The sequence below is a fragment of the Aphelocoma coerulescens genome, unplaced genomic scaffold, assembly GCF_041296385.1.
Source record: "Aphelocoma coerulescens isolate FSJ_1873_10779 unplaced genomic scaffold, UR_Acoe_1.0 HiC_scaffold_73, whole genome shotgun sequence".
NCBI classification, from domain to species: Eukaryota; Metazoa; Chordata; class Aves; order Passeriformes; family Corvidae; genus Aphelocoma; species Aphelocoma coerulescens.
In genome coordinates, this window is record NW_027184060.1 from 1,955,998 (window position 1) to 1,978,101 (window position 22,104).

Below are 22,104 nucleotides of genomic sequence, written 5' to 3' on the forward strand. Positions count from 1 at the left end.
CAAAAAAGAAACCAAGTTGCTTCCTCTGCTCTTGCTGCAAGCAGGATGCAGAGGAGTGTGTATGTGTGTCCTTGAACAAACGCTCTGAGAAGTTTGTCCGGTTTTTTTCCTCTCCCCCCTCTCAGGCTCAGTTGAAAGGCACAGAAACGCACAAAGTTCACTTCTGGGCATAGAGCAGCAATAGGGGATACACACAATAAAGTCACCCCAAGACACAGGGACAGAGAATTCAGTGGAAAGACTCCGAGAATTCTGCTCCCAGAGATCATTCATTCCTGCTCACACTGACCCTTGTAGAAAGGGGACATCGTTCCAGGCAGCCTGTACTGAGCATGTGGCTCCTGAGTGGGGTTTGTTGTTTAGGAAACCTGCTCCGGCTTTTCCATTCTTTCCTTGCAAACAGGAAAACTTCTCCTGGGGCTGTGTGCAGGCAGAGCCCTGAGGAGAGCAGGTGGCACATGGTGCGCTGGGCTGGGACAGCCAGCTGCAGAGCTCAAGGGAAGAAGCCCAAAGTGTCACAATGGCTCCTTGCCTTCACATGCAACACCTGGGTCACAATGGTCTCCTTGATTCCATGAGGCCCCACTGTGTCACAATGGCTCCTTGGTTCCATCAGGTTCCGCAGTGTCACCATGGTCTCCTTTGATCCGCACTGTCATCATGGACAATTGGTTCCATGAGGCCCCGCAGTGTCACAATGGTCCCTTGCTTCCATAGGTTTGATGGTGTAACAATGGACTCCTTGCTTCTATGAGCTAGCCTGCTTTTTGCAGAGGTGTCTTTGGTTCCAACAAGGCCCCGCTGTGTCTCAGTGCACCCTGGCTTCCATGTGGATGTGGAGTATCACAAAGGCTCCTTGGTTCCACCAGGTCCTGCTGTGTCACAATGGGTCCTGTGGTCCCTGAGGCCCTCCAAAGTCATTGTGGAGGCTTGCTTCCATGAGGTTCCATTATGTGCCAGTGGTCATCTTGGTTCCAGGAGTTTCCTTAGTGTCACAATGCTCTCCATGCTTCCATTAGGCCCTGCTTTGCCACAATGGTCCCCTTGTTTCCATGAGGCCCCGCTGTGTCACAATGGACCTATGGTTCCATGATGTTGCGTGGTGTCACCGTGCTCTTCTTGAATCCGCCGTGTAACCATGGACCATTGGTTCCATGCGGCGTGTCACAATGGGCTCCTTGATTCCATGATTCCCCACGGTGTCACAATGGAGCCTTGTTTCTAGGAGGTTCTGTACTGTCACAATTGTCTCCTTGATGCCATCAGCCCCTGCAGTGTCACAATGGCTCCTTGGTTCCATGAGGAACACAATAGCTTGGCATAAGCATTGAGCAACAGCTGCTGAACACACCTGGCAACATCTGCTTGCATCAAAAGAGTGCTTCAAGCTGACAATGGCACCAGCAGCTTCCATCTGCAACAGAGACCCAGGAAAGGACAGGCTGTGCTGGTTTGGACAAATGTGGAGGAAAATATCCTCTGATAGAAGGCAGGTTACACCCAGCCCTCCCCCACCAGGTTTTTGGAAAAAAGAACTTTCCTGGGAAGAAAGTGAAAGAGATAAAAACTACTTTTTTAACAAACACACAGGAAAAGGATAACAATGCTAAATATTAAAACCTCTCGCTGTGCAGAGAAAGCTGGGATAATTTGAGAGTCCTTCCGTGTTTCGGTGGGGTCTCCTGAAACATCCATAGACAGCGAGGCCCGTGCAAAGAAACAGGGAGCGATTCTTGAGAGAAGTTTCAGAGCTCTTTCTTCTCCAGCCACATGGGCGGGGCACTGCCAAAGAACTGAGCAATCACGGCACAACCAGGGCCCTACTGGCACAGGGCAACACAAAATAAGCAGTGCTGAACAGGATTAGGGCACATGTGAGCAGGGAGCAGGGAGACCCCGTGCCCAGGCCATGCCTCTACCCCAGGGTCCCCTCTCCCATGACCTCATGGCAGGGGGGAGGAACCCCAACACTTCCGTAGGTGTAGTCTCTCTCCTCCTCCTTGCAGCTGGCTCATGGGCCCACATTCAGGGCCCCCACCTCGGGAGAAAATTCTCCCAATGTGCTCTGATGTTGAAAGAGTCAAGAAGAGAAGAAGGGAAAAAAAACCCCCGAAGTCCCAGGAAAACAAAGTTCAACTCTCCATCTCCCTCCAGAGAAAAGGAGCTGAAAACTGGCTAAAAAGAAACAAAGTTGCTTCCTCTGCTCTTGCTGCAAGCAGGATGCAGAGGAGTGTGTATGTGTGTCCTTGAACAAACGCTCTGAGAAGTTTGTCTGGCTTTTTTTTCCTCTCCCCCCTCTCAGGCTCAGTTGAAAGGCACAGAAATGCACAAAGTTCACTTCTGGGCATAGAGCAGCAATAGGGGGATACACATGATAAAGTCACCCCAAGACACAGGGACAGAGAATTCAGTGGAAAGACTCCGAGAATTCTGCTCCCAGAGATCATTCATTCCTGCTCACACTGACCCTTGTAGAAAGGGGACATCGTTCCAGGCAGCCTGTACTGAGCATGTGGCTCCTGAGTGGGGTTTGTTGTTTAGGAAACCTGCTCCGGCTTTTCCATTCTTTCCTTGCAAACAGGAAAACTTCTCCTGGGGCTGTGTGCAGGCAGAGCCCTGAGGAGAGCAGGTGGCACATGGTGCGCTGGGCTGGGACAGCCAGCTGCAGAGCTCAAGGGAAGAAGCCCAAAGTGTCACAATGGCTCCTTGCCTTCCCATGCAACACCTGGGTCACAATGGTCTCCTTGATTCCATGAGGCCCCACTGTGTCACAATGGCTCCTTGGTTCCATCAGGTTCCGCAGTGTCACCATGGTCTCCTTTGATCCGCACTGTCATCATGGACAATTGGTTCCATGAGGCCCCGCAGTGTCACAATGGTCCCTTGCTTCCATAGGTTTGATGGTGTAACAATGGACTCCTTGCTTCTATGAGCTAGCCTGCTTTTTGCAGAGGTGTCTTTGGTTCCAACAAGGCCCCGCTGTGTCTCAGTGCACCCTGGCTTCCATGTGGATGTGGAGTATCACAAAGGCTCCTTGGTTCCACCAGGTCCTGCTGTGTCACAATGGGTCCTGTGGTCCCTGAGGCCCTCCAAAGTCATTGTGGAGGCTTGCTTCCATGAGGTTCCATTATGTGCCAGTGGTCATCTTGGTTCCAGGAGTTTCCTTAGTGTCACAATGCTCTCCATGCTTCCATTAGGCCCTGCTTTGCCACAATGGTCCCCTTGTTTCCATGAGGCCCCGCTGTGTCACAATGGACCTATGGTTCCATGATGTTGCGTGGTGTCACCGTGCTCTTCTTGAATCCGCCGTGTAACCATGGACCATTGGTTCCATGCGGCGTGTCACAATGGGCTCCTTGATTCCATGATTCCCCACGGTGTCACAATGGAGCCTTGTTTCTAGGAGGTTCTGTACTGTCACAATTGTCTCCTTGATGCCATCAGCCCCTGCAGTGTCACAATGGCTCCTTGGTTCCATGAGGAACACAATAGCTTGGCATAAGCATTGAGCAACAGCTGCTGAACACACCTGGCAACATCTGCTTGCATCAAAAGAGTGCTTCAAGCTGACAATGGCACCAGCAGCTTCCATCTGCAACAGAGACCCAGGAAAGGACAGGCTGTGCCGGTTTGGACAAATGTGGAGGAAAATATCCTCTGATAGAAGGCAGGTTACACCCAGCCCTCCCCCACCAGGTTTTTGGAAAAAAGAACTTTCCTGGGAAGAAAGTGAAAGAGATAAAAACTACTTTTTTAACAAACACACAGGAAAAGGATAACAATGCTAAATATTAAAACCTCTCGCTGTGCAGAGAAAGCTGGGATAATTTGAGAGTCCTTCCGTGTTTCGGTGGGGTCTCCTGAAACATCCATAGACAGCGAGGCCCGTGCAAAGAAACAGGGAGCGATTCTTGAGAGAAGTTTCAGAGCTCTTTCTTCTCCAGCCACATGGGCGGGGCACTGCCAAAGAACTGAGCAATCACGGCACAACCAGGGCCCTCCTCACACAGGGCAACACAAAATAAGCAGTGCTGAACAGGATTAGGGCACATGTGAGCAGGGAGCAGGGAGACCCCGTGCCCAGGCCATGCCTCTACCCCAGGGTCCCCTCTCCCATGACCTCATGGCAGGGGGGAGGAACCCCAACACTTCCGTAGGTGTAGTCTCTCTCCTCCTCCTTGCAGCTGGCTCATGGGCCCACATTCAGGGCCCCCACCTCGGGAGAAAATTCTCCCAATGTGCTCTGATGTTGAAAGAGTCAAGAAGAGAAGAAGGGAAAAAAAACCCCCGAAGTCCCAGGAAAACAAAGTTCAACTCTCCATCTCCCTCCAGAGAAAAGGAGCTGAAAACTGGCTAAAAAGAAACAAAGTTGCTTCCTCTGCTCTTGCTGCAAGCAGGATGCAGAGGAGTGTGTATGTGTGTCCTTGAACAAACGCTCTGAGAAGTTTGTCTGGCTTTTTTTTCCTCTCCCCCCTCTCAGGCTCAGTTGAAAGGCACAGAAATGCACAAAGTTCACTTCTGGGCATAGAGCAGCAATAGGGGGATACACATGATAAAGTCACCCCAAGACACAGGGACAGAGAATTCAGTGGAAAGACTCCGAGAATTCTGCTCCCAGAGATCATTCATTCCTGCTCACACTGACCCTTGTAGAAAGGGGACATCGTTCCAGGCAGCCTGTACTGAGCATGTGGCTCCTGAGTGGGGTTTGTTGTTTAGGAAACCTGCTCCGGCTTTTCCATTCTTTCCTTGCAAACAGGAAAACTTCTCCTGGGGCTGTGTGCAGGCAGAGCCCTGAGGAGAGCAGGTGGCACATGGTGCGCTGGGCTGGGACAGCCAGCTGCAGAGCTCAAGGGAAGAAGCCCAAAGTGTCACAATGGCTCCTTGCCTTCACATGCAACACCTGGGTCACAATGGTCTCCTTGATTCCATGAGGCCCCACTGTGTCACAATGGCTCCTTGGTTCCATCAGGTTCCGCAGTGTCACCATGGTCTCCTTTGATCCGCACTGTCATCATGGACAATTGGTTCCATGAGGCCCCGCAGTGTCACAATGGTCCCTTGCTTCCATAGGTTTGATGTTGTAACAAAGGACTCCTTGCTTCTATGAGCTAGCCTGCTTTTTGCAGAGGTGTCTTTGGTTCCAACAAGGCCCCGCTGTGTCTCAGTGCACCCTGGCTTCCATGTGGATCTGGAGTATCACAAAGGCTCCTTGGTTCCACCAGGTCCTGCTGTGTCACAATGGGTCCTGTGGTCCCTGAGGCCCTCCAAAACCATCGTGGAGGCTTGCTTCCATGAGGTTCCATTATGTGCCAGTGGTCATCTTGGTTCCAGGAGTTTCCTTAGTGTCACAATGCTCTCCATGCTTCCATTAGGCCCTGCTTTGCCACAATGGTCCCCTTGTTTCCATGAGGCCCCGCTGTGTCACAATGGACCTATGGTTCCGTGATGTTGCGTGGTGTCACCGTGCTCTTCTTGAATCCGCCGTGTAACCATGGACCATTGGTTCCATGCAGCCGTGTCACAATGGGCTCCTTGATTCCATGATTCCCCACGGTGTCACAATGGAGCCTTGTTTCTAGGAGGTTCTGTACTGTCACAATTGCCTCCTTGATGCCATCAGCCCCTGCAGTGTCACAATGGCTCCTTGGTTCCATGAGGAACACAATAGCTTGGCATAAGCATTGAGCAACAGCTGCTGAATACACCTGGCAACATCTGCTTGCATCAAAAGAGGGCTTCAAGCTGACAATGGCACCAGCAGCTTCCATCTGCAACAGACACCCAGGGAAAGGACAGGCTGTGCCGGTTTGGACAAATGTGGAGGAAAATATCCTCTTATAGAAGGCAGGTTACACCCAGCCCTCCCCCACCAGGTTTTTGGAAAAAAGAATTTTCCTGGGAAGAAAGTGAAAGAGATAAAAACTACTTTTTTAACAAACACACAGGAAAAGGATAACAATGCTAAATATTAAAACCTCTCGCTGTGCAGAGAAAGCTGGGATAATTTGAGAGTCCTTCCGTGTTTCGGTGGGGTCTCCTGAAACATCCATAGACAGCGAGGCCCGTGCAAAGAAACAGGGAGCGATTCTTGAGAGAAGTTGCAGAGCTCTTTCTTCTCCAGCCACATGGGCGGGGCACTGCCAAAGAACTGAGCAATCACGGCACAACCAGGGCCCTCCTGGCACAGGGCAACACAAAATAAGCAGTGCTGAACAGGGTTAGGGCACATGTGAGCAGGGAGCAGGGAGACCCCCCGTGCCCAGGCCATGCCTCTACCCCAGGGTCCCCTCTCCCATGACCTCATGGCAGGGGGGAGGAACCCCAACACTTCCGTAGGTGCAGTCTCTCTCCTCCTCCTTGCAGCTGGCTCATGGGCCCACATTCAGGGCCCCCACCTCGGGAGAAAATTCTCCCAATGTGCTCTGATGTTAAAGAGTCAAGAAGAGAAGAAGGGAAAAAAAACCCCCGAAGTCCCAGGAAAACAAAGTTCAACTCTCCATCTCCCTCCAGAGAAAAGGAGCTGAAAACTGGCTAAAAAGAAACAAAGTTGCTTCCCTCTGCTCTTGCTGCAAGCAGGATGCAGAGGAGTGTGTATGTGTGTCCTTGAACAAACGCTCTGAGAAGTTTGTCTGGCTTTTTTTTCCTCTCCCCCCTCTCAGGCTCAGTTGAAAGGCACAGAAATGCACAAAGTTCACTTCTGGGCATAGAGCAGCAATAGGGGGATACACATGATAAAGTCACCCCAAGACACAGGGACAGAGAATTCAGTGGAAAGACTCCGAGAATTCTGCTCCCAGAGATCATTCATTCCTGCTCACACTGACCCTTGTAGAAAGGGGACATCGTTCCAGGCAGCCTGTACTGAGCATGTGGCTCCTGAGTGGGGTTTGTTGTTTAGGAAACCTGCTCCGGCTTTTCCATTCTTTCCTTGCAAACAGGAAAACTTCTCCTGGGGCTGTGTGCAGGCAGAGCCCTGAGGAGAGCAGGTGGCACATGGTGCGCTGGGCTGGGACAGCCAGCTGCAGAGCTCAAGGGAAGAAGCCCAAAGTGTCACAATGGCTCCTTGCCTTCCCATGCAACACCTGGGTCACAATGGTCTCCTTGATTCCATGAGGCCCCACTGTGTCACAATGGCTCCTTGGTTCCATCAGGTTCCGCAGTGTCACCATGGTCTCCTTTGATCCGCACTGTCATCATGGACAATTGGTTCCATGAGGCCCCGCAGTGTCACAATGGTCCCTTGCTTCCATAGCTTTTACGTTGTAACAATGGACTCCTTGCTTCTATGAGCTAGCCTGCTTTTTGCAGAGGTGTCTTTGGTTCCAACAAGGCCCCGCTGTGTCTCAGTGCACCCTGGCTTCCATGTGGATGTGGAGTATCACAAAGGCTCCTTGGTTCCACCAGGTCCTGCTGTGTCACAATGGGTCCTGTGGTCCCTGAGGCCCTCCAAAGTCATTGTGGAGGCTTGCTTCCATGAGGTTCCATTATGTGCCAGTGGTCATCTTGGTTCCAGGAGTTTCCTTAGTGTCACAATGCTCTCCATGCTTCCATTAGGCCCTGCTTTGCCACAATGGTCCCCTTGTTTCCATGAGGCCCCGCTGTGTCACAATGGACCTATGGTTCCGTGATGTTGCGTGGTGTCACCGTGCTCTTCTTGAATCCGCCGTGTAACCATGGACCATTGGTTCCATGCGGCGTGTCACAATGGGCTCCTTGATTCCATGATTCCCCACGGTGTCACAATGGAGCCTTGTTTCTAGGAGGTTCTGTACTGTCACAATTGTCTCCTTGATGCCATCAGCCCCTGCAGTGTCACAATGGCTCCTTGGTTCCATGAGGAACACAATAGCTTGGCATAAGCATTGAGCAACAGCTGCTGAACACACCTGGCAACATCTGCTTGCATCAAAAGAGGGCTTCAAGCTGACAATGGCACCAGCAGCTTCCATCTGCAACAGAGAGCCAGGAAAGGACAGGCTGTGCCGGTTTGGACAAATGTGGAGGAAAATATCCTCTGATAGAAGGCAGGTTACACCCAGCCCTCCCCCACCAGGTTTTTGGAAAAAAGAACTTTCCTGGGAAGAAAGTGAAAGAGATAAAAACTATTTTTTTAACAAACACACAGGAAAAGGATAACAATGCTAAATATTAAAAGCTCTCGCTGTGCAGAGAAAGCTGGGATAATTTGAGAGTCCTTCTGTGTTTCGGTGGGGTCTCCTGAAACATCCATAGACAGCGAGGCCCGTGCAAAGAAACAGGGAGCGATTCTTGAGAGAAGTTTCAGAGCTCTTTCTTCTCCAGCCACATGGGCGGGGCACTGCCAAAGAACTGAGCAATCACAGCACAACCAGGGCCCTCCTCGCACAGGGCAACACAAAATAAGCAGTGCTGAACAGGATTAGGGCACATGTGAGCAGGGAGCAGGGAGACCCCCGTGCCCAGGCCATGCCTCTACCCCAGGGTCCCCTCTCCCATAACCTCATGGCAGGGGGGAGGAACCCCAACACTTCCGTAGGTGTAGTCTCTCTCCTCCTCCTTGCAGCTGGCTCATGGGCCCACATTCAGGGCCCCCACCTCAGGAGAAAATTCTCCCAATGTGCTCTGATGTTGAAAGAGTCAAGAAGAGAAGAAGGGAAAAAAAACCCCCGAAGTCCCAGGAAAACAAAGTTCAACTCTCCATCTCCCCCCAGAGAAAAGGAGCTGAAAACTGGCAAAAAAGAAACCAAGTTGCTTCCTCTGCTCTTGCTGCAAGCAGGATGCAGAGGAGTGTGTATGTGTGTCCTTGAACAAACGCTCTGAGAAGTTTGTCCGGTTTTTTTCCTCTCCCCCCTCTCAGGCTCAGTTGAAAGGCACAGAAACGCACAAAGTTCACTTCTGGGCATAGAGCAGCAATAGGGGATACACACAATAAAGTCACCCCAAGACACAGGGACAGAGAATTCAGTGGAAAGACTCCGAGAATTCTGCTCCCAGAGATCATTCATTCCTGCTCACACTGACCCTTGTAGAAAGGGGACATCGTTCCAGGCAGCCTGTACTGAGCATGTGGCTCCTGAGTGGGGTTTGTTGTTTAGGAAACCTGCTCCGGCTTTTCCATTCTTTCCTTGCAAACAGGAAAACTTCTCCTGGGGCTGTGTGCAGGCAGAGCCCTGAGGAGAGCAGGTGGCACATGGTGCGCTGGGCTGGGACAGCCAGCTGCAGAGCTCAAGGGAAGAAGCCCAAAGTGTCACAATGGCTCCTTGCCTTCACATGCAACACCTGGGTCACAATGGTCTCCTTGATTCCATGAGGCCCCACTGTGTCACAATGGCTCCTTGGTTCCATCAGGTTCCGCAGTGTCACCATGGTCTCCTTTGATCCGCACTGTCATCATGGACAATTGGTTCCATGAGGCCCCGCAGTGTCACAATGGTCCCTTGCTTCCATAGGTTTGATGTTGTAACAAAGGACTCCTTGCTTCTATGAGCTAGCCTGCTTTTTGCAGAGGTGTCTTTGGTTCCAACAAGGCCCCGCTGTGTCTCAGTGCACCCTGGCTTCCATGTGGATGTGGAGTATCACAAAGGCTCCTTGGTTCCACCAGGTCCTGCTGTGTCACAATGGGTCCTGTGGTCCCTGAGGCCCTCCAAAACCATCGTGGAGGCTTGCTTCCATGAGGTTCCATTATGTGCCAGTGGTCATCTTGGTTCCAGGAGTTTCCTTAGTGTCACAATGCTCTCCATGCTTCCATTAGGCCCTGCTTTGCCACAATGGTCCCCTTGTTTCCATGAGGCCCCGCTGTGTCACAATGGACCTATGGTTCCGTGATGTTGCGTGGTGTCACCGTGCTCTTCTTGAATCCGCCGTGTAACCATGGACCATTGGTTCCATGCAGCCGTGTCACAATGGGCTCCTTGATTCCATGATTCCCCATGGTGTCACAATGGAGCCTTGTTTCTAGGAGGTTCTGTACTGTCACAATTGCCTCCTTGATGCCATCAGCCCCTGCAGTGTCACAATGGCTCCTTGGTTCCATGAGGAACACAATAGCTTGGCATAAGCATTGAGCAACAGCTGCTGAACACACCTGGCAACATCTGCTTGCATCAAAAGAGGGCTTCAAGCTGACAATGGCACCAGCAGCTTCCATCTGCAACAGACACCCAGGGAAAGGACAGGCTGTGCCGGTTTGGACAAATGTGGAGGAAAATATCCTCTGATAGAAGGCAGGTTACACCCAGCCCTCCCCCACCAGCTTCGGGAAAAAAGAATTTTCCTGGGAAGAAAGTGAAAGAGATAAAAACTACTTTTTTAACAAACACACAGGAAAAGGATAACAATGCTAAATATTAAAAGCTCTCGCTGTGCAGAGAAAGCTGGGATAATTTGAGAGTCCTTCCGTGTTTCGGTGGGGTCTCCTGAAACATCCATAGACAGCGAGGCCCGTGCAAAGAAACAGGGAGCGATTCTTGAGAGAAGTTTCAGAGCTCTTTCTTCTCCAGCCACATGGGCGGGGCACTGCCAAAGAACTGAGCAATCACGGCACAACCAGGGCCCTACTGGCACAGGGCAACACAAAATAAGCAGTGCTGAACAGGATTAGGGCACATGTGAGCAGGGAGCAGGGAGACCCCGTGCCCAGGCCATGCCTCTACCCCAGGGTCCCCTCTCCCATGACCTCATGGCAGGGGGGAGGAACCCCAACACTTCCGTAGGTGTAGTCTCTCTCCTCCTCCTTGCAGCTGGCTCATGGGCCCACATTCAGGGCCCCCACCTCGGGAGAAAATTCTCCCAATGTGCTCTGATGTTGAAAGAGTCAAGAAGAGAAGAAGGGAAAAAAAACCCCCGAAGTCCCAGGAAAACAAAGTTCAACTCTCCATCTCCCTCCAGAGAAAAGGAGCTGAAAACTGGCTAAAAAGAAACAAAGTTGCTTCCTCTGCTCTTGCTGCAAGCAGGATGCAGAGGAGTGTGTATGTGTGTCCTTGAACAAACGCTCTGAGAAGTTTGTCTGGCTTTTTTTTCCTCTCCCCCCTCTCAGGCTCAGTTGAAAGGCACAGAAATGCACAAAGTTCACTTCTGGGCATAGAGCAGCAATAGGGGGATACACATGATAAAGTCACCCCAAGACACAGGGACAGAGAATTCAGTGGAAAGACTCCGAGAATTCTGCTCCCAGAGATCATTCATTCCTGCTCACACTGACCCTTGTAGAAAGGGGACATCGTTCCAGGCAGCCTGTACTGAGCATGTGGCTCCTGAGTGGGGTTTGTTGTTTAGGAAACCTGCTCCGGCTTTTCCATTCTTTCCTTGCAAACAGGAAAACTTCTCCTGGGGCTGTGTGCAGGCAGAGCCCTGAGGAGAGCAGGTGGCACATGGTGCGCTGGGCTGGGACAGCCAGCTGCAGAGCTCAAGGGAAGAAGCCCAAAGTGTCACAATGGCTCCTTGCCTTCCCATGCAACACCTGGGTCACAATGGTCTCCTTGATTCCATGAGGCCCCACTGTGTCACAATGGCTCCTTGGTTCCATCAGGTTCCGCAGTGTCACCATGGTCTCCTTTGATCCGCACTGTCATCATGGACAATTGGTTCCATGAGGCCCCGCAGTGTCACAATGGTCCCTTGCTTCCATAGCTTTTACGTTGTAACAATGGACTCCTTGCTTCAATGAGCTAGCCTGCTTTTTGCAGAGGTGTCTTTGGTTCCAACAAGGCCCCGCTGTGTCTCAGTGCACCCTGGCTTCCATGTGGATGTGGAGTATCACAAAGGCTCCTTGGTTCCACCAGGTCCTGCTGTGTCACAATGGGTCCTGTGGTCCCTGAGGCCCTCCAAAGTCATTGTGGAGGCTTGCTTCCATGAGGTTCCATTATGTGCCAGTGGTCATCTTGGTTCCAGGAGTTTCCTTAGTGTCACAATGCTCTCCATGCTTCCATTAGGCCCTGCTTTGCCACAATGGTCCCCTTGTTTCCATGAGGCCCCGCTGTGTCACAATGGACCTATGGTTCCATGATGTTGCATGGTGTCACCGTGCTCTTCTTGAATCCGCAGTGTAACCATGGACCATTGGTTCCATGCGGCGTGTCACAATGGGCTCCTTGATTCCATGATTCCCCACGGTGTCACAATGGAGCCTTGTTTCTAGGAGGTTCTGTACTGTCACAATTGCCTCCTTGATGCCATCAGCCCCTGCAGTGTCACAATGGCTCCTTGGTTCCATGAGGAACACAATAGCTTGGCATAAGCATTGAGCAACAGCTGCTGAACACACCTGGCAACATCTGCTTGCATCAAAAGAGGGCTTCAAGCTGACAATGGCACCAGCAGCTTCCATCTGCAACAGAGACCCAGGAAAGGACAGGCTGTGCCGGTTTGGACAAATGTGGAGGAAAATATCCTCTGATAGAAGGCAGGTTACACCCAGCCCTCCCCCACCAGGTTTTTGGAAAAAAGAACTTTCCTGGGAAGAAAGTGAAAGAGATAAAAACTATTTTTTTAACAAACACACAGGAAAAGGATAACAATGCTAAATATTAAAAGCTCTCGCTGTGCAGAGAAAGCTGGGATAATTTGAGAGTCCTTCTGTGTTTCGGTGGGGTCTCCTGAAACATCCATAGACAGCGAGGCCCGTGCAAAGAAACAGGGAGCGATTCTTGAGAGAAGTTTCAGAGCTCTTTCTTCTCCAGCCACATGGGCGGGGCACTGCCAAAGAACTGAGCAATCACAGCACAACCAGGGCCCTCCTCGCACAAGGCAACACAAAATAAGCAGTGCTGAACAGGATTAGGGCACATGTGAGCAGGGAGCAGGGAGACCCCCGTGCCCAGGCCATGCCTCTACCCCAGGGTCCCCTCTCCCATGACCGCATGGCAGGGGGGAGGAACCCCAACACTTCCGTAGGTGTAGTCTCTCTCCTCCTCCTTGCAGCTGGCTCATGGGCCCACATTCAGGGCCCCCACCTCGGGAGAAAATTCTCCCAATGTGCTCTGATGTTGAAAGAGTCAAGAAGAGAAGAAGGGAAAAAAAACCCCCGAAGTCCCAGGAAAACAAAGTTCAACTCTCCATCTCCCCCCAGAGAAAAGGAGCTGAAAACTGGCTAAAAAGAAACAAAGTTGCTTCCTCTGCTCTTGCTGCAAGCAGGATGCAGAGGAGTGTGTATGTGTGTCCTTGAAAAAACGCTCTGAGAAGTTTGTCCGGTTTTTTTCCTCTCCCCCCTCTCAGGCTCAGTTGAAAGGCACAGAAACGCACAAAGTTCACTTCTGGGCATAGAGCAGCAATAGGGGATACACACAATAAAGTCACCCCAAGACACAGGGACAGAGAATTCAGTGGAAAGACTCCGAGAATTCTGCTCCCAGAGATCATTCATTCCTGCTCACACTGACCCTTGTAGAAAGGGGACATCGTTCCAGGCAGCCTGTACTGAGCATGTGGCTCCTGAGTGGGGTTTGTTGTTTAGGAAACCTGCTCCGGCTTTTCCATTCTTTCCTTGCAAACAGGAAAACTTCTCCTGGGGCTGTGTGCAGGCAGAGCCCTGAGGAGAGCAGGTGGCACATGGTGCGCTGGGCTGGGACAGCCAGCTGCAGAGCTCAAGGGAAGAAGCCCAAAGTGTCACAATGGCTCCTTGCCTTCACATGCAACACCTGGGTCACAATGGTCTCCTTGATTCCATGAGGCCCCACTGTGTCACAATGGCTCCTTGGTTCCATCAGGTTCCGCAGTGTCACCATGGTCTCCTTTGATCCGCACTGTCATCATGGACAATTGGTTCCATGAGGCCCCGCAGTGTCACAATGGTCCCTTGCTTCCATAGGTTTGATGGTGTAACAATGGACTCCTTGCTTCAATGAGCTAGCCTGCTTTTTGCAGAGGTGTCTTTGGTTCCAACAAGGCCCCGCTGTGTCTCAGTGCACCCTGGCTTCCATGTGGATGTGGAGTATCACAAAGGCTCCTTGGTTCCACCAGGTCCTGCTGTGTCACAATGGGTCCTGTGGTCCCTGAGGCCCTCCAAAGTCATTGTGGAGGCTTGCTTCCATGAGGTTCCATTATGTGCCAGTGGTCATCTTGGTTCCAGGAGTTTCCTTAGTGTCACAATGCTCTCCATGCTTCCATTAGGCCCTGCTTTGCCACAATGGTCCCCTTGTTTCCATGAGGCCCCGCTGTGTCACAATGGACCTATGGTTCCATGATGTTGCGTGGTGTCACCGTGCTCTTCTTGAATCCGCCGTGTAACCATGGACCATTGGTTCCATGCGGCCTGGCTGTGTCACAATGGGCTCCTTGATTCCATGATTCCCCACGGTGTCACAATGGAGCCTTGTTTCTAGGAGGTTCTGTACTGTCACAATTGTCTCCTTGATGCCATCAGCCCCTGCAGTGTCACAATGGCTCCTTGGTTCCATGAGGAACACAATAGCTTGGCATAAGCATTGAGCAACAGCTGCTGAACACACCTGGCAACATCTGCTTGCATCAAAAGAGGGCTTCAAGCTGACAATGGCACCAGCAGCTTCCATCTGCAACAGAGAGCCAGGAAAGGACAGGCTGTGCCGGTTTGGACAAATGTGGAGGAAAATATCCTCTGATAGAAGGCAGGTTACACCCAGCCCTCCCCCACCAGGTTTGGGAAAAAAGAATTTTCCTGGGAAGAAAGTGAAAGAGATAAAACCTATTTTTTTAACAAACACACAGGAAAAGGATACCAATGCTAAATATTAAAACCTCTCGCTGTGGAGAGAAACCTGGGATAATTTGAGAGTCCTTCTGTGTTTCGGTGGGGTCTCCTGAAACATCCATAGACAGCAAGGCCCGTGCAAAGAAACAGGGAGCGATTCTTGAGAGAAGTTTCAGAGCTCTTTCTTCTCCAGCCACATGGGCGGGGCACTGCCAAAGAACTGAGCAATCACGGCACAACCAGGGCCCTCCTCGCACAAGGCAACACAAAATAAGCAGTGCTGAACAGGATTAGGGCACATGTGAGCAGGGAGCAGGGAGACCCCGTGCCCAGGCCATGCCTCTACCCCAGGGTCCCCTCTCCCATGACCTCATGGCAGGAGGGAGGAACCCCAACACTTCCGTAGGTGTAGTCTCTCTCCTCCTCCTTGCAGCTGGCTCATGGGCCCACATTCAGGGCCCCCACCTCGGGAGAAAATTCTCCCAATGTGGTCTGACGTTGAAAGAGTCAAGAAGAGAAGAAGGGAAAAAAACCCCAAAGTCCCAGGAAAACAAAGTTTAACTCTCCATCTCCCCCCAGAGAAAAGGAGCTGAAAAGTGGCTAAAAAGAAATCAAGTTGCTTCCTCCGCTCTTGCTGCAAGCAGGATGCAGAGGAGTGTGTATGTGTGTCCTTGAACAAACGCTCTGAGAAGTTTGTCCGGTTTTTTTCCTCTCCCCCCTCTCAGGCTCAGTTGAAAGGCACAGAAATGCACAAAGTTCACTTCTGGGCATAGAGCAGCGATAGGGGATACACATGATAAAGTCACCCCAAGACACAGGGACAGAGAATTCAGTGGAAAGACTCCGAGAATTCTGCTCCCAGAGATCATTCCTGCTCACACTGACCCTTGTAGCAAGGGGACATCGTTCCAGGCAGCCTGTACTGAGCATGTGGCTCCTGAGTGGGGTTTGTTGTTTAGGAAACCTGCTCCGGCTTTTCCATTCTTTCCTTCCAAACAGGAAAACTTCTCCTGGGGCTGTGTGCAGGCAGAGCCCTGAGGAGAGCAGGTGGCACATGGTGCGCTGGGCTGGGACAGCCAGCTGCAGAGCTCAAGGGAAGAAGCCCAAAGTGTCACAATGGCTCCTTGCCTTCACATGCAACACCTGGGTCACAATGGTCTCCTTGATTCCATGAGGCCCCACTGTGTCACAATGGCTCCTTGGTTCCATCAGGTTCCGCAGTGTCACCATGGTCTCCTTTGATCCGCACTGTCATCATGGACAATTGGTTCCATGAGGCCCTGCAGTGTCACAATGGTCTCTTGGTTCCATAGGTTTTATGTTGGGGAAGATGAAACAGGAAAGCCTTATAAATATGATTGCCTAACAAAAGATTTTGGGAATATGAAATCTGTGAGCGACATCGAAATGAAGGCCATCTTTGAGATATAGAGTCTTAGTTACTGAACAACTAGAAAACAATGGTATAGCCGGCTGAAGGTAATCCCCTCTTGATTGAACAATACCCTCTGCTTGCAGACAGGTCCAAGGGTCAGAGCAGACCCTACTAGCTCAGCAGAAGGGGTCCAAGGAGTAGTTTTTAGAAGTTAAAATGTAACACTCTATGGTAATGTAAGAACTCTTATAGGCTGTATGTAAATGCTATAGGATTTGTACCTTGTATTAGATTGGCTAGTGAGAATTAGAATATTCACTACAGAAGATGATTTATTGTATTGTAACAAGGACCTCGCGGCTCCTCTTAATTCAGCTCTCCTCTTAATTCGTCTCTCTTACCTCTTAGTTCTCTCTCTCTCTCAGTTTACCTCTCTTAGTAACTCTCTTAGCTCTTAGCTCTCTCGCTCACTCTCTCTCCCTCTCTTACACCTTGGGCCTGCTTGGAGCTGCAGCTGGCAGCTCTAAGCAGTGCCTCTGTACCCACGCCCTCTGCAATAAACTGCATGCTCCAAAGACCTGCTTATAGAGATCTCTCGTCGCCGTCCATCTCCGGCCGGGCCCGACCGAACCCACACCCTCATCACGATCAGTTTCGACAAACTGGCGCCCAAACGTGAGTGAAGGCCCGATTCAGCTTCTTCCACCAGTGGGAGACTTCTCCATGGACGGTAGCTAAATGACCAGTTATAGCCACCTGGAACGTGTCGTGAGCACGGCATACCGTTGCTGCGCAGCGTAAAAGCCGGAGCTCTATAACTCTGCCGAGGCAGCCCTCGAGCACGGGGAGCCGTTACTTCGTAGCAATTACCTGGAGCTCTCGGAGGGAGGAAATTGCCTGGCAGTCCTCGAGCACAGACGGCCACTGCTGCGCAGCGGTTACCTGGAGCTCTTTGAGGAAGTTTGCCGCGGTACCCCTCGAGCACGGACACGCTGCTAAGCAGTGCAGACCGGAGCTCTACGGAGGGACCCAGCCGCGCGCCCGAGCACAGACGGGTATTGCTCAGCACCGCCCGCGCTGGAGCTCTGAGTGGAGACACCTGCGAGGTCCCGAGCACGGAAAGCCGTTGCCAAGCGACGCCTGAAACCGGACCTCTGAGGAGGGACCCGACAGCAGCGTCCTGAGCGCCGTGTGGAGAGCCTGGCCAGCCCCCCACGACGGATCCCTCACTAAGGACCCTGCCCCCTGCAACATCTAGGTGAGTATCATACTGGTCAATAATGGGACAAACTCACTCTGCCCATGACAGACATCTCTATAAGCAACTTAAGTATTTACTAAGCTCCGGTCCAAGTCAATTACCTAAACAGGAGCTAAAAAACCTCTTAGAATGGACTCTGATTAATTTCCCAAATGCTGACCGTTCAGCCGTCTTTACAAGAGACTTCTGGGACACAGTTGGGGTTAAACTCTTTAATAGTATCTCCCGCCGGGATATGGCTGCCGCGGAGCTGCTCCCAGCTTGCAGAGCGCTTGTGGAGCTGTTTGCTGCGAAGGCGCCGCCCGCAGCACTCACCTCGCCGGGTCCCGCTCCTGCTGCGAGCCCGCCCCTCACCGCCGCGAGCCTGCAACAGGGCACGGCCCCCGCCGCGCCGCCGGACCTCACGGCTCCGGTACCCGCGGTCCGGCTGTCTCGTGCCGCCCCGCCCCACCCCCCCGCGGTCCCTGCACCGGTCACCCCTGCTCCACCGGACCCCACCGCCCCCCCCACCGCCCCCGTCATCTCCACCCCCACGGTCCCGTTAGTCCCTGCTGTCCCGCCTCTCGCGGCTCCGGTAGCCGCGGTCCGACTGACTCGTGCCGCCCCGCCCCCCGCCCCCGCTGTCCCGGCAGCCGTCACCCCTGTCCCACCGGACCCTACGACCCCCTCCACCGCTCCCCCCATCCCCGCCCCCCCCATCCCGTTCCTCCCTGCTGCCCCGGCTCCCGCGGTCCCCGCCCTCGGCTCCAGCGTCTTCGCGGCCCCGTCCCTCGCTCCTCCCACCCCGTCCGCCAGCGCCTTCGCGGCCCCGCCCCCCGCCGATAGCCCCGCGGGGCCAGCGGCTGCTCCCCTGCCACCTACGGGTCCTACCGATCCCCCAGCCGCGCCTGTTATGGCTGTAGCCGCCATCATAGCCGGCCCCCCGCAAAGCCAGGCGGCGACCCTTCTTCCAGCCCCCCAGGTCCCCCTCGCCGCCACCGACACGGCGCCGGTGGTGGCCAACGTCCCGTCCGCGTCCGTGGGACACGGAGCGCCCCAGCCCCGCCAGCCACCTGGTGCCGGCGCTGCAGCGCCTACACAGATGGCTGCTGCCTCTCCCGTGCCTGCCGCTGCTCCAGCCCCGTCTCCCGGCACCGCCGCGCCGGCAGCCACACCAGCCCAGCCTGCAAACTCCCAGCGGCAGCACGCCGCGGTCCAGCCGCCGACTGGCCCACCGTTCGCCATGGCCCCACCGCAACATACTCCCGCCGCCTCCACGCCGGCCCTCCCGCCTCCCGCAGCCCCGGGATCATCTCCTGCCGACGGGACAGCCCTGCCACCTCCCGCTCTCCCCGACACACAGACAGCGGCCATCACAGTCCGCCACGTTGACCTGATGACGCAACCCAAGTATGCTCACACTTCTCCAACCACAGCACTGCTCACGGAACTAGCTCCGCCACCGCCCCCCACGGCTTTCACCTCGCCTTCAATAGAGCCACCCGCACCCCCTCGCCCGCTGCCGCGGAGCCAGTTCCCCGCGGCTCCCCCGCCTCCTCGCCCGCCACCGCGGAGATCGGCAGTGCCATCGCCGCCCCCGCCGGGGCCCTCCGGCACCGCACAGCTGTATCCCTCGGCTACCGCCGCCCAGCTGTATCCCTCCGCGCAGCTCAGCCTCGCCTCACAGGCCGCAAACAGGGGGGGAACGGAGGGCAATGGTCCAGCTCCGGTGGCAGGGAAGACGGAGAGCCGCTCTGCCGGAGCTGATGCTTTAAATCTAACACCAGGAAACCCTGAAAAGCAGCCAGATTTGTTTGCAATGAGCCCCAGAGTCCCGCCAGCGAGCGGCTGGGATCTTGCAACCCATAAGGAGAAAACGAGTTCTGAGAGTTTGTTAGCGCTACTTTCTGAATCAAAAAATCCTCCAAAGTGCTCAGATTATTCTCAATTAACAGATTGGCATGAAATAAGACGCCAAAGCTGTAAAGATGAAAGTCTATTAGCTAAGCCTGTGATAGCTAGCCAACAGCCTGACAGTCCTAAAACGTGGGTTCCCATCCCCACTCACGAAATTAAAGAACTAAGAAGGGCTGTAAGAGATAGTGGTATTTGCTCACCGTATCTTAAACAACTGCTAAAAAGTACCCTAAAAAGAACACATCAAACCCTAAAACGCATTTTAGATCAACAGAAAGGGGGAGAAGCCCAGGATACACCTCAAAGGAGGTTGAACAAGGCTTTGTATGTGTACAATTTTTTGAATAGCTCTGCAGAAGAGCCTGATCCTCCCATTTATAGACATTTTTTGAACAACAAAAAAGCAAAACTGAAAGAGCGCCCCCCAGTTTTGATTAAAAATCTAGACTCAGGAAAAATAGAAGGACCATACAATCTTATAATGTGGGGGAAGGGGTTTGCGTGTGTTTCCACAGGTGAAGGAATCAAGTGGGTTCCAGCAAAAAACGTGAAGCCATACCTCGCATCAAAGCCTGCCGACGCCTCCACACCAGCCAGTGACCCTGCAAGTGGAAGCCAGGAAGCAAGCACCCAGACCTGAACTGTGCAGAATCACCAGAAGAAAGTGATCTGCCAAAAACAGCTCAAGAAAAGAATGGAGTTTTCTCATTTGCGCGCGTGCATGTTGCTTTTATTCTTTTGTTTTAGTTTTTGTAGTGAAGCTTTACCTGTGAATCAACCAAAGACAAATGTCTGGGTTGCTTTAGCCAAATCCGCAGGCTCCGATACCATCTGTCTATATGACACAAGCCCTGACAAACCTTTTTCAACCTGTTTAGTTGGAATACCTCTTCCAGAAGGTTTTGATAATATTACTCTTGATAAATATTGGCCATAAGACGATCATCATGTATCTCCAACTCCCAGCCATAGACACCAAACTTATATTGATAATTCTAAAATTGATAAATCTGACCTAGCTAACCAAATCACAACAGATGACCCGTCTTGGCTAGACAGTTTGTTTGATGATTGGAGCTTTGCACCTTGGCTAAGGGAACTCTGTAAAATAGGCTTGATTATTCTAGTAGTAATAATTATAGTATTAGTAGCAGTACCTTGTATACTTCAGTGTGTGCAAAAAATAACGAGTAGGACTGTATCTAATATCTTAGTTGTTCATCAGAACGGGGGAGATGTTGGGGAAGATGAAACAGGAAAGCCTTATAAATATGATTGCCTAACAAAAGATTTTGGGAATATGAAAACTGTGAGCGACATCGAAATGAAGGCCATCTTTGAGATATAGAGTCTTAGTTACTGAACAACTAGAAAACAATGGTATAGCCGGCTGAAGGTAATCCCCTCTTGATTGAACAATACCCTCTGCTTGCAGACAGGTCCAAGGGTCAGAGCAGACCCTACTAGCTCAGCAGAAGGGGTCCAAGGAGTAGTTTTTAGAAGTTAAAATGTAACACTCTATGGTAATGTAAGAACTCTTATAGGCTGTATGTAAATGCTATAGGATTTGTACCTTGTATTAGATTGGCTAGTGAGAATTAGAATATTCACTACAGAAGATGATTTATTGTATTGTAACAAGGACCTCGCGGCTCTTCTTAATTCAGCTCTCCTCTTAATTCGTCTCTCTTACCTCTTAGTTCTCTCTCTCTCTCAGTTTACCTCTCTTAGTAACTCTCTTAGCTCTTAGCTCTCTCGCTCACTCTCTCTCCCTCTCTTACACCTTGGGCCTGCTTGGAGCTGCAGCTGGCAGCTCTAAGCAGTGCCTCTGTACCCACGCCCTCTGCAATAAACTGCATGCTCCAAAGACCTGCTTATAGAGATCTCTCGTCGCCGTCCATCTCCGGCCGGGCCCGACTGAACCCATATCCTCATCACAATCAGTTTCGACAGTTTTATGTTGTAACAATGGACTCCTTGCTTCAATGAGCTAGCCTGCTTTTTGCAGAGGTGTCTTTGGTTCCAACAAGGCCCCGCTGTGTCTCAGTGCACCCTGGCTTCCATGTGGATGTGGAGTATCACAAAGGCTCCTTGGTTCCACCAGGTCCTGCTGTGTCACAATGGGTCCTGTGGTCCCTGAGGCCCTCCAAAGTCATTGTGGAGGCTTGCTTCCATGAGGTTCCATTATGTGCCAGTGGTCATCTTGGTTCCAGGAGTTTCCTTAGTGTCACAATGCTCTCCATGCTTCCATTAGGCCCTGCTTTGCCACAATGGTCCCCTTGTTTCCATGAGGCCCCGCTGTGTCACAATGGACCTATGGTTCCATGATGTTGCATGGTGTCACCGTGCTCTTCTTGAATCCGCAGTGTAACCATGGACCATTGGTTCCATGCGGCGTGTCACAATGGGCTCCTTGATTCCATGATTCCCCACGGTGTCACAATGGAGCCTTGTTTCTAGGAGGTTCTGTACTGTCACAATTGCCTCCTTGATGCCATCAGCCCCTGCAGTGTCACAATGGCTCCTTGGTTCCATGAGGAACACAATAGCTTGGCATAAGCATTGAGCAACAGCTGCTGAACACACCTGGCAACATCTGCTTGCATCAAAAGAGGGCTTCAAGCTGACAATGGCACCAGCAGCTTCCATCTGCAACAGAGACCCAGGAAAGGACAGGCTGTGCCGGTTTGGACAAATGTGGAGGAAAATATCCTCTGATAGAAGGCAGGTTACACCCAGCCCTCCCCCACCAGGTTTTTGGAAAAAAGAACTTTCCTGGGAAGAAAGTGAAAGAGATAAAAACTATTTTTTTAACAAACACACAGGAAAAGGATAACAATGCTAAATATTAAAAGCTCTCGCTGTGCAGAGAAAGCTGGGATAATTTGAGAGTCCTTCTGTGTTTCGGTGGGGTCTCCTGAAACA